At 48.9% G+C, this 17,921-nt stretch overlaps 1 protein-coding gene across 4 annotated transcripts in view; it reads left to right on the top strand.

Moving 5' to 3' along the window:
* Positions 1–17,921, top strand: part of FBLN2 (fibulin 2) — a 250,793-nt gene that overhangs the window by 40,222 nt on the left and 192,650 nt on the right. Inside the window, exon 2 of one of the 4 annotated variants that reach the window (XM_019505061.1) lies at positions 10,611–10,710. The exons of the other annotated variants lie outside the window; for them this stretch is intronic. The gene's annotated coding sequence lies outside the window, so the exon portion shown is untranslated. The remainder of the gene's footprint in view (positions 1–10,610; positions 10,711–17,921) is intronic. 4 annotated transcript variants of the gene reach the window in all.

The following is a 17,921-nucleotide window of genomic DNA, read 5'->3' as shown; positions in this document are numbered from 1 at the left end:
AGGCCCCATCATTCTTGTGAAGTTAATGGTTGGAATGAAACAACATCCTGTAAGTTACTTTGGGGAAATCTATGATAATGGAATATACAGGACCTCTGATCGATGAGCAAAGACTGAGGCCTAGACCTACTACATTAACTGACATTGAAGCATTTTTACCAGCAGGAAAAGCTATGAGAGCACGTGGAGCCATTCCACTTCAATCTTTACTCAGCAGGAACTATTGCTGTTAATTCTGAAATCTATTCTCTGTAATTCATGGGGTAGGAGCCCCCAGAAAAAGGTTAGACTGTCAATTTTTTTTTTTAGTTGGCTTTTATTTGATCAAGAACAAAAAAATATTCCAGTGGGACTGCCTACTGTTAGCTAGGAAGTAACTACACATGCAGCTGCTTAGTGCTCTGCATTAGAACTTGTTCTTCAGGGAGGGAGATCTACATCCTTATTCTCACACTGCTTGGTTTAAAGCACCTTTCAGAGTCCCATACAATAGGCTGTCATATATATATTTTTAAATGCCTTAATCTCAGTGGTTTGCACAAAGCAAGTTTTAATCAGCTCAGTTGTCATTCAGTTACTACAGAAAAGGAACGCTTGGAATATGCATGTCACATACCATGAAATTTGTGCTCTTCATCCTTTTAAGAGTGGGGTGGGGAAGGCTTCTACCTTGTGTGGGTGTGAGGGGATAGAGTGAGAGGGACTGGAATGCCCTGCAGGCAAACAGGGGAGTGAGAGGGGAGGAAAAGCTGAGGAAGAGAAAGAAAGTTGAAAGGTCAAAATCCCTGACACTTCCTGTATGAGCAGGGGTACAAGTCCTTAAATGTGGACAAGTTTTAATTTGAGTAACTTAATTTGCTCTGCCTCACAATTGACCTCTGGCCCAACCTCTTGAAAATATAGCCCAGGGATGATGAACTGGGTGGCAAATTTGCCACAAATGGCTGCTGCTATGTTTGACTTGCATCCAGTTCAGGAGGGGGCAAGGAGCAGAGTGACCAGGCTAAACATGTGGATTGCTTGAACTTAACTTGTGGCACACTTGCCAAAGTTTGGCTCCATAAAAAGTGCCATCTAGATCAGTATCCTGTCTCTGAGAGTGGCATTAGTGGATGCTTTAGAGGGAGTGCATTGAACTAGATACCCCTAAAGCAGGGGCAGGCAAAATATGGCCCACAGGCCGGATCCGGCCCACCAGGCCATTCTATCTGGCCAGCAGGGCCCCTAAAAAATAGAAAATTAATTATTTTCTACCCATGGCTTCCTGTCAAAGATGACAAGGCAGCAGCAAGGCCTGCCTGGCTCTGCATCTTCCCCCCAGCCCCCAGCCAGAAGCCTCTGCCTCCCCCCGTGCCCAAGAGTGCAACTCAGATAAGAACGTGGTGGAGGACTGCTGGTGATTGCCCTAGTCCTGAGGGCCGGATCAGCTCCTGCTGAGTCTTGTGGTCCCAGCGATGCAGCCAGGAACTACGTGGTGTTGGAGTGGTCAGTGGGCAGGTGCAGGGTGAGGAAAAGCAGCAATGGTGGGTGGGAAATTCTGGAAATGGTGGAGGTGGCAGTGGCAGGGAGGGGGCCAAGGGGCAGTGAGTGGGCAGCTGGGAGTGCAGCGACAGCTGGACGGGAGCGCAGGTGCCGCGGGGCGAGAGCCGGCGGGGACTCAGAGTGGGGCAGCAGGAGTGCAGGGCTGAGGCTGGTAGGGGCTCTATAGAGCCAGGCTGTGCCAGCAGAGAGAGGGGGGAGCTGGCCAGTTTCATAGAGCCCCTGCCAGCCTGGGCCCTGTGCTCTTGCTGCCCTACCCTGGGCCCCTGCCAGCCCTGGCACCAGCACAGGCCCCATGCTCCCACCCAGGTGTCACTGCACTCATGTCTGCCCGCCCACTGCCACTCACCCTGTGCCCTTCACCCCCCATCTGTCTGCCCACTGGCTGCTCCTGCACCATGTAGTTCTGGGCTGCATCGCTGAGATCACAGGACTCAGCAGGAGCCGGCCTGGGCTAGCCCCTGTGATTCTGGGCTGGCACTATGCAGTGCTAGCCGGCCTGGGCCAACTCCTGCTGTGTGCTGCAATCTCAGCTGTACAGCTGGGAACCAAATGGTGCCATAGTGGTGGCTGCGGGGGGGAGGGGGGAGTGATGGGGAAGTGTTGGCTGTAGGCAGGAAGGTAGGGAAGCAGCAGGAGAAGGGCAGCAGTTGCTGATAGGAGGGGGTAGTGGTGGCGAGTGGGTGGGTGGGAGCACAGGGTCTGTGCCAGTGCCCCAGGGTCCAGAGTGGTAGGAGTGTGGAGTCCAGGCTGGCAGGAGCCCTGGCAGGGGCTCCGCCTGCCATGGCGGGTGCTGTGGGCAAGAGGGAGGGAGGGGTGTGTGTGTGCATTTATAGGGCGAGTGCCACACTGATACCCCACCATAAACACGTACCAACACCCCCCTCACACTGCCATACATGCACACCTGACATCCACACCCCCTCACACATCACAGGCACCCTCCCACTCCCCACATGCCACCACTCTCCACAGCCACCCTTTCCTCACACACTCACCCCCCCCACAAACTCCATACCCATCCATACCCTACATATCCACACACACCCCCACATGCTCCCTCTCCCCACATACCCACTTGCACTCCCCCAACCCCATACACATCCCCACACACCCACCCATACCTCCCACAATATACAAGAGCAAGACTTCATTTTAAGCTATTATACAGTCATCTCTGTGTACACTATGCAAACACATGTACATCAGGACAAAAATAATTTTGGAAATCAAATTAATGAATGTTGTAGTAGTTTGATTTTTAGAATATAAGTTAGTACTTCTCTGGTTCTGAGATGGCAACCCACCTTGCTGAAAGGCGTATTTGCATGGGGAAAAGGGAGGGGCTTTTGGGGGCAAAGGTCAGGGGTTAGGGGATGGGACTTACTGTCCCATGATGGTGACCAAGGGGCAGGGCACCTGTGAAGGGGCGGGGCTACCCATGTGGCCCTTGACAGCTTGCCAAACTCAGTAAGCGGCCCTTCAGCCAAAATAATTGCCTGTCCCGGTCTAAAGTAATCTGTTCCCTATCCATTATCCTCCCTGACATCTACAATTTTTGGTTTAAAGATACCAGAGGACACATTTCCAATAGGGCTATGCAAAACTTTGGCAGCTGTTTCATTTTGGAGGTGTTTCAGTGCGTGAAGCACCAAATCCAAAACGAAATGGAAGACTTTGAAATGGTTTGGTTTAGTTTTGGAGATGTTTCAGATGTTTCGGAACATTTCAGAGACAGGCTTGCAAGGAAACAGAAACTCAGAAGAAGGAGGGGGGGACAAGGGCTACTCTGATATTGATATGTGTAGCTGGCCGGTGTTTGCAATCTGTCCCTGAGGTCCGTTCCAATCTCAGTGCTCTGGGGGAGGGATGGCACCCTGCTGGGGCCAGTGCCAGCACCTGAGTTTGCTGAGCGCAGCCCGCACTAAATGCCAGAAATAACCCAGTGCTGGTGCTGGCCCCAGCTGGCAGCGGCAACCTGCTGTCTTCCTGTGTGCGGATCTGGGGATTTGTGCCCCCCAGGAAGAGTCCATCACAGCTGCACAGCCCTCCTGTGGGGCATGGACCCCCAGATCTGCATGTGGGATGACAGCATGCTGCTGCTGCCAGCTGGGGTCAGCGGCAGCACCAGTTCCAGGTGGCAGCGGTATCCTGCTGTCATCCCACATGCAGATCTGGGGGTCCATGCCCCCCCAGGAAGAATCCAGCACGGCCCTGCAGCCCTCCTTTTAAAGTGCTGGGAAGCTGGGGCTGGGCAGGGCAGCCATGGGGGATTCTCCCACAGCTCCTCTGGCTGTGCCTGCCTCTTCCTGGGTGGGGGGAGCTGCAGAAGAAGCCCCCATGGCTGCCCTAGCCAGCCCCATCCCCTGCCTGGCCCCAGCCTCCCGGCACTTAAAAAAAGCCCTGCACTCACCAGCTGTAGCAGCGGTGATCAGGGCCTCTGAGGGTTTGTGGCAGAGCCCCCCTGTGCAGTATGGGGCAGTGGGGATTGCCCACCCCCCCCGCTTGGCACCTGTGCAGTAGCTGTTGCATTGTGGAGGTGTGGCATGGCTCAGTAGTGTGCTGCGTGCTGTTTGGGACCTGGGGTGGTTCCACCTATCACCTGGAGCCCGGCACCACTCAGCCCCAGTGGCCCCAGCTCCCAGACAGCTCACTGGGGATGGTGCCAGGCAGGGCTGCCATGGGGGCTTCTCCCGTGGCTCCCCCCAACCCAGGGAGAAGGGCATGTGGGGGAGGGAGGTATGTGCCTCTGGATCAGCAAGGCAGGGGGCGGAGCGGGGGCTATGAGGGGTGCACCAAGTTTTCAGGTGGCACATTCCTTCCATGGCCTTCTGCCACTCACCCAGCCAGAGTGAAGCCATTGGTCCTCCAGGAGGTGCAGAGAGGCTGGGCCAGCTCCTGCCACTGCACGCTGCTTACCTGGAGGTAGTGCAGCAGCCAAGTCTAGCTCTGGCCCTGCGCCAGCTGGGCAAACAGCCAGGGGGGCATAGCCTCCGCAGCCAGCATCTTCCACCTTCCACCCAGAGGGCAGCCTGGCGGAGGCCCCGTGCAGATCCTGGGGTGCATGTCCTTGCCCCATACCCTCCTGGACCAGTGGCAGGAGCAGCAGCGAGAGCTGCCAGAGAAGCCACCACACGAGCAGCTCCTGGACAGCTGGTGTTCAGCAGTGCGAGCTGTGCCTCCTTCCTGGGTAGCTCTTGCCCCAGTCCTGATCCCAGCCCCAATCCCTCCCTTGCTGTGGGGACATTGATCTGCTCCTCCACGCCCCTTTCCTTCCCCCTGCCCTCCATCACAACAGACTTACTAGTTGGACGCAGCTGTGTCGACCATTGTAAAGGCAAAACTGGCATGGGAACCTTGAAACAGGGTGTCAATTTACAAATGTCGTAAATGCCATTTGTCGTAACTCTAAAAGTTGTTAAGTTGGACTACCTACACCAAATAATTTATTCTATTGCATATCTCATGAGAAAATCACTAATACTGAAATTGCTAAGCAGCCTTTCTTTCAGTAAGGGGCTGAAGACACAAAATTTGGATTCAGATGTATGTCACAGTTTTAATCTCTCTCAAAAGGTCATTAACATTTTGAATTGGCTTGTGTCTATCACAGGTTTCATATTTTAACAAGGAAAGGGCCAACAATGCATATGCTGTATATTACATAAGAGTAATACAGCTTTTATTTTTATTCTGAATAGCAGTTCAGTTAATTGTGGTACTTTGACGGTGTGGGAATAGCTAGGAATTCACTTTCACAGCTTTTGGTGAGATCATAAGTTTCCGGACAAGGAGGGTGTGAAAGGAACAACAAATTCACTAGCTGACAGAAGCTGTTTGGGAGTTTGTGGGTTGGGTTTATTTATTTTTTTACTTTTTCACACAAATCTCTTTTACATTTAAGAGGTATTAGTTTTTAGACTGATCCTTCCATTCTTATTCTAATAATTTCAGTTTGCAGTTATGACAGCTGCCATTTTAACGGCTGAAAGAAAGCTGAAAAGGTTTTGTTGGTAAGAGGTGCTAAAATGTACTGAGGCTTGAAAATGCATTTATTCTTTTATATCCGTCTTTTTTTTTTTTACATAGTACCGTATGTGCTTTGCAGGTCTCACAGATGTAACAGGGAAAGGTGCCTGATATTGGGGTCTGATGTGCTCTCTTTGTTCATACACTGTGTACAGCATGGGTGATACATTGACTGCTGCAATATAGGAAAACCATGCTGCATCTCTGAAATGGGGGGAGTCAGCTCTTTGGAGAACAGGAAACATTCTTTCCATTCAGGCTTTGACTTTGAAGCTGACACTGCCAATAGTGTAACAGTCTCAGTGATCTTTTTTAAATTCTGTAGTCACAGACCAGACCCATATTCACTAGGAAGTAAACTGAGGCTATTGTTCCACATCCTTTTTAACCATCAAATAGTCCAGACTTCTATTTATTGGATAAAATAGTGAGCTCAACTATTTTTCTTTGGCTTGTGTCAAACAATCTAAAAGAATAAATATACAAGCCAGCACTTCTATTTTCACTATCTTAGCTAACAGGAAGCTAATGAAAGGAGTGGAACAGAACCCACAGAGGAGAACGATTATTCTAAACCTGCCTGGAAGGGTCTGCAGTTCAATGAAGTCCCACCTATATATTGAAAACAGAGTTTCAGTAGGATTTAGGTAATGCACGCCTTGTTCTGGCCCTCTGCATGGACATGAATTTATTATATCTATACGCTGCTTTTAGAAAGACAGATGGAAATGACTATACACCTCTTTCCCACAGAAGGCATACCCCTCATTCTGTAGTATTTTACCCACACAAGTAATCCTCCTGTATGTAGTTGCAATAGGACTACTTGTAAGCAAAAATTATTTTGGCAAGGAAGCCTTTAAAGTAATGTATCTCCTGTTCCTGGGTGTACTAAATTAAGTCAAGTACAAATGATTCTATGTAGAACTGATTCTGTGAGAGCGCAGTGCAGGGGTTGTACCCCTGCTCCTTGCACCTTCCTGAGACTGGGGTGATCCCATTCCCAGGAGAACTGGAGCAGCAGGGCAAAGGCCCCTGCATGCTTATCACAATAGGCAGTAATTACTAAGCACTCCAGAGTGAGAAGCAAGCAGGGGGCTCATGGCACTGCTCCCTTCTCTGGGCTCCAGAAGCCCAGGAGCCAAGTGGAGGGAGAAGCATGGCAAAGCTCCTGTCCACTTTGCTCTTTGGGACTCCAGTGTGTGAGGAGCTGGCTTGGGCAGCTAGTAGCAGCTCCTCTCTTCCCTTCCCAGTCAATGGGAGAGGCAGGAGCAGCTGCCTCATTCACCTTTTCCAGATTGAGTTGCCCCTGGTTTCCAGAAGGCCTTTCCCTGAAGCTCTACTCATAGGTGACACATGGGGGGTGGGGCACAAAGGGCATGTGTGCCCCCCTGAGAGTGCTGGTGCCCACCCGACAGTGAGCACTCCAGTTGGTAGGGGGGCACGGAGAGCACTAGTGCCCTCCTCCTAAAATTGGCTTCCCCTGGTTGCCAGCTGGCTGCTGGGGGTCCCCCCCCCCACAGTTCGTGGCTGGTTGCCAGGGGACCCCCTCGGTTGCGCCCTGCCGGTGCCCCCCCAAGACTCAGGAGGCACCAGTCGCCCATGGCTCAACTCCTGGTCCCCTGGAGGAGTTAAGCTATAAGAAAGCATACAAGTTTTCATTCTCTAGGGAAGAACTCTCCCAAGAATGATTACTAACTGGTTGCAGTCAAGTCATTTTCCAGGGAACTACCATTTTTGTTTCAGGGGAATCATTGTGAACATTTGTACACTTGTGCTTTCTACTGGGAGACTGGTAATTCTCCCAATACAAGTGGAACATCTGTATGTGGGTTAAGGCATCTGGGTCAGGGTTATAACCAGGGATCCTGGTTTTCCCTGATTAAAAAATTTGCAAATTCTCTGATAAAACCCCCAAAATTTGTGGTTAAAATTAAGGCCCCCTCACCCCTTCCTCTGCCCCCCCCAGCCCTGCCAGAAAGGGCTCCCAGCTGCCAGGGCTATATGGCCAGGGACTTGGGTCCACAGCCCCCTGCCCACAACAGAAGGAGCCAGCCCCACCTCCTGCCCCCTGACAAGCCACACACGGACCTGTCCCACTCTCCACTGGGGTCCTGCAGCTGTACATTGTGGCCCTAGGCCCCAAACCCCACACACCACCCGGCTGGGTAGCAGCTCCAGCCCTGCCCAACTCCCTCCCTCCCTTCCTCCTTCCTTCCCTACAGGGGCCTCCATTCCCCGCCCCCCACACACTTACCTGTGAGGGCTGTTCTCCAGGCTGCCTGGTGGCCGTGTGCATATACCTGCACATGGCACCCCCTGCCTGAGTGCCCTTGTCCTGCTCCCTCCAAGCCCCTTGCAAGCTGGAACTCTGGCAGCCTGCAGGGAGCTTTGCAAAATGCAAAATTCATGGCTTTCTCCACTAAAATGAGTAATCTGCGGTTTTCTCCTGTGAAGGGGGAAATCCGTGTTTTTCTCAATTTTTCTATGGGAAATGGAAACCTGGATCCCTGGTTATAACCAGAGCTGATTGCAGATTTTTAGGTGAAACACATTTTTTTCCCATTAGAAAATGTGACTTGAAAAAAATCTGTTTTGATTCTATCCAAATTTTTCAAAAACATTCTTTAAATGCTTCAATGAGGTCAAAAACTTCCTTTTACCTTATTCTTACATCTGTTTATATACTGTGTTGTGACCTTATTGAACTACATATTTTTAGAATATTTTGGCTTTTTGTGAAAAATTCCAGTTTTAAGATGGGTGCAGGTTGTTGCTGTGTTGGTCTAAGGACATAGACAGACAAGGTTCTTTGGGTAAATCTGATATCCCCTTTCTCCCCTCCCCCCAGCCTGTCTCTCACCCACTGACTCCTCAATTTACATCTTCATTGACTGCCTTTCTTGCATGCATACCAGCCTCTGGCTTCCTTACTCTTCATTCCATCCAGAAAGAGCACACACAAACTAAAGTTGCCTCCTCAGTCTGACAAAGGGTATTTGAACTCAAAAGCTTGCTAAGAAGAATTTTTTCAGATATCATATTTACCCAAAGAACTTTGTCTGCCAATTTTAAGATAAATTCAAAATTTTGAATTTTTCCTTGGAATGGAAAAGTTATTTTCCTACCCATTTGAATGATATTTTTGAAGCATACTGACATGTGCTTTGGATGTTCTGCTTCTAGGTATCCATCTGATTTGCAAATAGAAAAGTTTGTATGTCTTTGCTAAAGTCTTGTGCCCATATTTCACATGTGGCCTCTCTTCCATTTGGGGAGTATTCCATAGGGTGTCTTCATCCTGCCTTTCCTGTGAATTACTGAAGAGGAAGAAAATGGTTATTTGAGCTTTTAACATGAGCCAGCCAAGAGTAATATTTTCTTTAAGTTTTTCTTTTTTTAATAATGGAAATGAATCTATGCCATCCTTCTAGTGCTTAAATTGGTAATCTACTTGAATGTCATTTTTTTAAACCACAGACCTTATGAATAGTCAATGGTTTTATTTAGGCGGTTATATTTCTGCTGCTTATATGAGCTCATTCTTTTTATTAAAAATTATAAGCTTTGGAATGGGTTTATTCTAATTGTTGCCTGTGATATTGGGCAAGGGTGCTTTTAGTGTGGCAGCTTACCTCCTAGAGGCTTCCTTCTTTTCTCTATCACACTTTGGTTTCAGTGGTGTTACCCCAGATTCTCAGCATTGTGCATCAAGGCTCTTGGTGTCCATTATTGAGAGAGAGCTCTTGCTTTCTTGCGGTACAAGGTGTGGATCAGGATAGGGTGAGAGGTCCTGTTCTGGTGTTTGCTCACTGCAATCTCACTGAAGCAATTAAGGTTTCACAGAATAAAAATCAATGGAGAACTTAGACTGGTAGGTTAGGACATTCCACCAAAACAAATGTAAGCTTTCTGGGTCATGGAGCAGTGCACAAACCTTGGGGTGAGATATGGGTTATTCTGCTGCAGAGTTGCACGCAACTCAAATACAGCCATCAAAGGAATTTTCTTTGATATATGTGGGGCTTAATTTGTTGTCACATTATACCTCAATTCTGAGCAACAAGATCAAAGAAGTTACTCAAACTCAGTAAAAATCTTGTGAGCCTGATTCTTCTTTATACTAAGGTCTCTCTGTACTGTCTTGGTAATGTAAAGAGGCAGTAGAGTAAGCATTAAATATAGTTAATTAGTGGGAATGAACTATGGACATTTTAAATCAAGGCTGTCCAATTGGCAGCCTATATGCCTCATGTGACTTGCCAGGGTTTAACATGTGGCCCGCAGGCTCCTGCCTGGCCACTGCTTCAGCTGGTACTCTTGTGGAAGTAGTGGTCAGGGTCTCTGCAATTCCACCCTCTCCTGCAGCATCTGGTTCCTGGGGTGGAGTAGCACAGTGGGAGGGGGCCAGGCTACTTGTGCTGTGCAGCTGTGTGCTACTCAGGAGGAAGCTGGGCTGCCTGTGCTTCAGGTGCGCAACCTGTACTATGTGCGCAGCTGGGACGGGGGGTGTGCATGCTGTGTGCATGGTAGGAGGGGGCCAAGGCTATCTTGGCTGCTACAAGGCACATGTGGCTTGGGAGGGTGTAGAAGAGGGACTGGGATATGCATGCAATGGAGTGCCTGCCTGGTGTGGGGAGGAGCACACATGATAGGGAAAGAACTGGGGTGGGGGGTGCGTCCCAACTGGGTCTATGGCCTGTGCTGTATATGGCCCCTGGGTTCCCAGAAGTTGTTCAGCCCTGTCTTATATTAATCATGAAAATTTAGAAAGCCTCTAGTCCTCCAAATGTCCCATCCCCAGTCACTCGTGACACTGTTATCGTACAATTGCAGTATGAATAGTCTTTAACATCTGAATCAGTGGGTGTTTCTATTAAATTGTTTTAGTCTCTAGGAAGGGCTCAACTTCTAGTGCAGCTATACCTGCCTGTACAGGGTAAGCGCATTTTTGGAACAAGCATAAGATGCATTTTTCCGTTGGGTACAATAGACATACTTATGTGTTGCACTGAAAGTTTTGTTTTTTTTCCTTTGTGCAGAATTAGAGACCAGTTCTGACATGCATTCAAAGCCAGTTTATTATGGAGGGAGAAACAGATGGAAACAAAGGGAAAAGATAAAGAGGACTTAGTAGTTTAAGTAAGTGAAATGAGCCCTTATTCTCTGCATTTGAATAGCTTGAATGTCCATGGCAAGTAGCAAGTATTATTGGATGTTTATTAAACTGCTGGGCTCAGTTTGCCATGTTTAACTTGTTTTCTGCAGTAACTGTAAATGTCTGGCTGATGCACAATCATTTTTTGCCGTTTTACTATATGACTGAACATACATGCATGCAGTATGGCTATAGCCTTTTGCACAGCCTGAAGAGTCCATTTTTACCGAGGCCGGTGTCGGATGGACAGCCTTACTGATCAAGGTGCTTTAGATATGGCACAGGACAGGATCTTCAATGGGTGCTTCAGTCTTAACTTAGAGAGACTAACTGTTGAGTTATTGGTCAGTTGCTCCACTGAGATTATTGGCAAAGGTCTCAATTGAGGTTTATAGTTTTTTTTGTTAGATTAAGGATGAGGGAATGGGAGGTACTGCCAGCCCTAGGTGGCACTCTGCAGCCAGGTGCAGGGCCAGAGGGTGAAAGCAGGGGCGCCTCTTTGTGGGCAGGCGATGCAGGGTGCACATGCTGCCCGGCCAGCTGGCTGCCCAGGGGAGGGGGGAGGCTTGCATGTGGCTGGCTGCACAGCTGTGTGGCCTGCTCTGCAGTGGTGGCGAGGGATGGTGGTTGGGGGGGGTGGGGGGTTCACACGCACATCCCTCCAGGGAGAGACTGCCCCATCCACCACCACTCTCTGGGAGTATCCCATAAGCCAGTTTTTCACCCACCTTACTGTGAAAAAATCCACATCACAGCTGCTCAGTTTGCTCATAAGAATTGGATGTGACACTGTGGTGAAAGTCTTTTTAAAATCCAGGTAAATAATATCTACTTCCTCCCCTGTATCTAAGCACTTTGTGACCTAAGTGCTGTTGTGAGGGGCATCAGGAGGGCTGTTGAGGCTGTGAAGGGGAGTGCAGGGCACCAGCAGCACTGGGGGTGGGGGGGCTGTGCAGGAACTTTAATTTTTATCACGGATTTTGGGTTTTTAGTCAGAATTTGGGTGGGGGGTGTTCCTCGTCTTACATTCATATCGAAAGAATGTTCATTAAATGCATTAAACTGTTGCCAAAAGCAGCATATGCTCAGTAACGGAAACCAACCATGAAGCTGATTAAATACAGCTAATGCTACATGTGACGATAAGACACATGGCCTGCATAGGGCAAACATGCTGATGGGACCTGTCATGGAGCAGGGTCCTAGGGGTGGCAGTGATCTCCCCTAGCACCCCCTTACCATGCCAAGTTAGCCTCAAAGCATCCTTGAATCTCTCCCACCATGTCTTGGTCTTATATATGTTAAAAGGGAGGTTGCCTTTCATCTTCTTGGCCACAGTTCTCCTGCTATCTCTTGTCTTGTTTCTATAATGGGTGTTCCGTGCACCCCGGCCTTATGGACTATGTGTGGCTCCAACTGCCCCTTTACCACGCCCCAAGCCTCGTGGATGGTACTGCTGTTGTGTGGTCTGGGCCCCTGTTGTAATATGTCCCCCTTGTCCTCCCTGGGCTCTCTGCAGCCCTGTCTGGCACTGCACCTCACTGGTGCTCAGGCTCTCTGTGGCCCTGTCTAGCTGCCCCCTTCACAACTGGGGCTTCTCCTCGCTGCCCCCTTCACAACTGCAGCTGGGATCCCCATGCAGCCGTGGGTCCCATATGAGGCCTCCTCCAATCCCTAATAGCCTCACCCAAACCTCCAGTTGTAAACAGAAAACTCAAGCCCCTAGGCTATAACATAAATCTCTGCAAATCAGCTACAACATCATTCTTCCTGCCACACCAGGGTTGCTCCATCTTTCCCCAGTCTTGGGCCGTACCTGCAGTCTGGCCTCTCTTTGCTCAGTCTGGCAGAGCTCCTTCCCCTTTGGCTGCCAGCAGGGAACTGCCCTCCTGGCCTCAGCCCTGGGGTTTATATGTGGGCCAGGCCCTGCCCCTTCCGGTCAGCTGACTGTTGGCAGGTGTGAGTCACTAACTACTCTGGCTGCCCTGGTAACCAACAGCTGGGGCTCCCCAGTCACTCCTAGGGCTCTCTCTCCCTACCAGTTTCCACTCTAAGGAGTGGGGCACCTAAGTGCTCTGCGACACACCTCCTCTCTTTATAGAAGCAGAGCACCGAAGTGCTCTGCGACAGGACCCTTCCTTATTTTTTCAAAAAAATATATGTTTGTATATGTATGTGGTTGTGTGTGTGTGTGTGTGTGTGTGTGTGTGTGTATACCATATATATAATATACACATCATCTAGCAAAGCCTTTTTGTCACACACCTTAACCCACATTTAAAGCCTGCACACCCATTACAATAAATGCACCCGTGGACCTGCGCTCCCATGCACCTGTCCGCAGTCCTTTCCCTAACCCAGTCACACTGTCTCTTAGTCCTAGCCCCAGTTTTGGGGTTTACAGTCTTAGTTCATTCACTGTTGTCACTGTCACTGTTGCTTCCACTGCTCCTAGCACTGCTGCTGTCATCATCACTGTCTTGCTGTCCTCTTTGTTATCCCTGTCCACGCCCCCTTGGGGAGGGGGGCAGTCTTTGAAGAGCCTGTGCCAAGTGACCCTTTGCCAGATGGAGTTGGCTGCATCTTAGAATTATAGAATCAAAGGACCAGAAGGGACTTGTAAGATCATCAAGTCCAGTCCCCTGCAATGGGCAGGAGGTTATTGGGCTCAAATGAGCTTGAGGAGGTGCTTGTCCAGCCTCCTCTTGAATGCCTCCCAGGATGGTGACTGCACCACCTCTGCTGGAAGTGTGTTCCAGGTTCTAGTTACCCTTACAGAAAAGGAGGTTTTTCCTTATGTAGAGCCTAAATTTTTCCTCAATTAGCTTGTGCCCCATTGGTCCTCATCCTCCCAAGGATGCCTTTCTGAAGAGTTGCTCCTCTAGATCTTGGTGTTCACCCCTGACATACTTGTAGGTGGTTATCAAGCCACCTCTCTCTTCACCTCAGTCTTCTCTTACTCTGACTGAGCAGACTCAGTTCCTGGAGTGTCTGCTCATAGGGCCCATCCTCCAGGACCCTAATCATGTGGGTGGCCCTTCTCTGTACCCTTTTGAGCTTATCCACATCCTTCCTGAAGTGTGGTGCCCAGAACTGGACACAGTACTCCAGCTGTGGCCTCACCAATGCTGAATAGAGAGGGAGAAGCACCTCTCTGGATCTGTTGGCAACATATTGACTGAAGCATGCCAGAGTTCTATTTGCCCTGCTGGTGACTTCATTGTACTGTTGACTCATATTCATCTTCTGGTCGATTGTCACCCCTAGATCCCTTTGAGATGCAGTGCTAGCCAGTGAACCACCATCCATTGTATAGTTATGGTGAAGGTTCTTCTTACCCAGATGAAGGACCCAGCACTTATCCCTATTGAACCTCATCTGGTTGTGTTCAGCCCATAGGACTAGTCTGTTGAGGTAATCCTGGATCTTTACCTTGTCCTCTGATGTGCCCGCATTTTCTCACAGCTTGGTGTCATCTGCAAACTTAATCATTGTACTTTTTACCCCCTCATCCAATCCATTGATAAAGATCTTAAAGGGCATGGGCCCAAGCACTGATCCCTGGGGGACACCACTGGAAGTCATCCCATCGCTTACAACTCTCTGGGATCGGCCTCTGAGCCTGTTACCAACCCATCTCACTGTAGACTGGTCTAGGCCAGTACCCTTTAGTGTAACTGAGAGGCTCTCATGGGAAACAGAATCAAAGGCCTTGAAGTCTAGGTAAATGATGCCAACCTCATGTCCCTTGTCCAGCTGGTTAGTTTCTTTGTTACAAAAGGATACCAGGTTTGTTAGGCATGTCCTAGCTTCAACAAAGCTGGTTGCTTCTTAGTACCCCACCAGTTATGAGCCTGTGATTGATGGCTTCCTTAACAATTTTTTCAAAGATTTGTTTCCCTAAGACTGAAGTCAGACTGACTGGCCTGTAGTTTCTCGGGTTGTTCCTTTTCCTTTTCTTAAAGATGGGTACCATGTTAGCCCTCTTCCAGTCATTTGGAACCACTTCTGGGTTCCACGACTCTTTGAACAGCTTTGCCAGAGGCCCTGGTATGAGCTCAGCTAGTTCTTTCAGGACTCTCAGATGCAGGTCATCTGGCCCAGCAGACTTGAAAATGTCCAAACGTTCTAAACGTGCCCTCACCTGTTTGGGACTGATTTTGTGTGGACTGTTATCTTCCCCATATTCCCTGGCCCTCTGGGCAGGTGAATAGCTCCTGTCTGATTTCAGGAATACTGATATGAAGTAAGTATTTAGGCACTCTATCCTCTCCCACTGATTTCCGGTAGTAGGACTGGAGTTCACACAGAAGCATTTAAACACAGTCTGTTTTCTTGAGTTCCATGTGTCTGTACATCTTGAGGTTCCCACACTTCCACAGGACATTCCTGATGCAGGACGCAAACTGGTCTAAGTGGGTTGTTGGGGTCCTCTGATGTTTAGTCAAGTATCTGTACAGCATTGCCTCCCTCGTCATCAGCCTGACCCGTCACCTCTTTGCAGAGTAACTTTACCTTTTTCCACACCCCCTTGGAGTATGGGCAGAGCCATAGGAGGTGGTTGATGGTCTCTGTTGCACTTTGGTAAATTTCCCTGGGGCAGTTGGGTACACTCCTTTGCCCCTCTCTGTCTCCACACCCTCACTGGGAGTGCGAGATGGACCGTTAGCCAGTTCAGGTCTCTGTCGTCCTTTCATAGGTCCTTGTGGAAGTTCCGCTCCCGGACGGCTTGGCAGTTGTCATTGGGGAGCAGCTCCATGGTCATTAGTGTGTCTCTGGCTCTGATCGCCCTTTGTATTATAATGGAGGCAGAGCTCTTTTGAGCTCTATCGTTGCTTGAGACCCAGGTCAGGCTTCAAGCCCTGGGGAAGGGGAGCTGGCCTTGCGACCCAAGTGAGACATCTCAGGCAACCCAGCATTATCCAGGCTGGTCACCCTCTGGGAGCTTGTACTGTAGACCAGTGGTCTCCAAACTTTATTGATTGCGCACCCCTATTAGTAAAAAATTTTTGAGCATGCACCCCCAATATATGTATATTTATATAAATATAAAAAGAAGTTCTAGTATTTTCTTTCTGCACCCCAATGGGTCATCTTGCACACACCCCACTTTGGAGACCACTGCTCTAGACAGGAGAGGGCCACACAGGCAGACATAACCAGGGACACAATGGTGTTGAGAGCATGGCCAGGAAAACTACAGTGATCCGCTAAGGCTTGATGTGAGGTCAGGGTGTGGGGGAGGTGGAGCCCCGCGGAATATCGCCGGTGAACCCTCCACTGCTGAGAGACCCTGAGTGGTCAGCCCTACCACTGATAGAATATTCAAAGTCATGGCAGGCGAGATTGCGGGAGACTGCACCAGGAGTAAATATCTTCTCAGTGGCCTGCAGGAAATGGTAGGGCGAACGCCACTGGCCATCCGGGCCAGAGCTGCATATGACTGGATGTTCAAGGCCAGGCAGACACATTCCCATTTCAGCCTGGATTGTGAGGAGACAGTGGTCCAAGAAACAGATGGGCATGGATAGGGCTTCCCTTACCTTCTACTTCTTGGGGAAGAAGACAAAGTTTATCTGGGTCTTAATCTATCCTTGTGAAGGGGTCACTAGTACAGCCCATCTGAATAAGATACGTGGTAGTGCACATTGCATGCAGTCTCCCTCAGTGTTCAAGTCATAGTGAGACATTACATTGAATATATTTAGATTTCTTCCTCTTCCCTTCCACAGCTGAGTTGTGACTTTCTGATTTTAATCAGCCTTAAATGCCTGGCAAACATCACCAAACGGGGCCCCAAACAGTTCACTGAGAACCCCTCTGTCACCCCTTCTCTCAGCCTGCCTCATATGATTAGTGTGGCCCAGCCCTCTATAAGGTAGAGCTGGAGCAGATAGCTCTATGCTTCATCTTTTATAAAGTTTTGAAGAATCCAAGGACTTGTGAAAGGAACACCCAGTTTCAGTCATGAGTGGGGGCAAACAAGCACATAGATCCTTTGGTGGGTGGGTGGGGCTTGGAATTATCTGCAGATACTGAGCAGTGCTGAACTATGAGGTCACCATGGCTTGAAATGCTGTTGACTCTACTTGCATCCAGCCCAATGAACTATATAGTAAATCATGATCCCTTTGGCTTTGGACTAATATGCATAATTTGTATTTATATAAATAGGTTAAAAAGTGCTGTTTAAAAGTGTGTTTATGGAGTACCTGTCCTGAAATGTGCAATAGTTTCAAAAAAGGTGAAATGCATCAATTCTCGATTAACTAAGTTTATGAGTACCTGTAGTCATTTGCATTATAGGCAAATTACTACAGGCATATTTATTAAAGTCAGTGAGCGTATCTACACATACAGTTAATGTGCATGAATTTTCTGCACAGAAAATTCTGACATAGTAAACTGCAGCCTTCCATGCATCTGAACATGTGCCCATTGGGAGGAAATTTGCAGTCCGGGGCTGTTCTTCCCCCCTGCAGCAGCCAGGTGGAGCTCCAGGCTCCCCCAAGTGCCACCCCTGAGGTGGCAGGGGACATGGGGGCTGATCCTGATCTCTATGTGGTTGGGAGGCAGCTGCCCAGCAGCTGGGACAGCTATCCCAGCCATATGGAGATTGGGACACATCCCAAACTCCACATAGCTGGGAGGCAGCATCCTGCTGAGTCAGGACAGCTTTCCTTTCCTCCTGTGGCCCCCTGCTGTCTAGGTTGATTGGGAACAATTTGCTCCCATTCAACGTCTACATGAGCACTTTGGCACATTACTTTAATGTGCTGATTTCTAGTACCTGTATCTACAGTACATTAGACTAATCTACTCTGCAGTAATTGTTGTGCATATGTAGACGGTGACACTTTACTGCGCATTAGATTACTTTAATGTGCAGTACAGTGTGTTGTTTAGATGCATCTAGTGTTTTCAGATTTGCCCCTCACTTCCATGTGCTCAGAGAGAAAAGGATCTGATCATAAGGGGGTGGAGAAGGGGCTGCAGGAAGAAGTTTGGGAGACAGATGGCAAGGGGGCTGCCTGACCCTCCAGATTTATTTTCCTTGCTGTAGCAGTGGGAGGGGAACAAATTCAAGGCAAATCTCCAATAATTAGATTCTATACCTGGAAAAATATAACAAATGTATACATTTTCCATATATAGAATCTAAGTATTTGGGGTGGGGGTTGGTCATCTTATATTC

The sequence above is a fragment of the Gavialis gangeticus genome, unplaced genomic scaffold (assembly GCF_001723915.1).
Source record: "Gavialis gangeticus isolate Ggan-Ray unplaced genomic scaffold, GavGan_comp1, whole genome shotgun sequence".
In the NCBI taxonomy this organism is placed as follows: domain Eukaryota; kingdom Metazoa; phylum Chordata; order Crocodylia; family Gavialidae; genus Gavialis; species Gavialis gangeticus.
The sequence above is the reverse complement of the archived record's forward strand: the minus strand, read 5'-3'. Positions and strand labels throughout refer to the sequence as shown.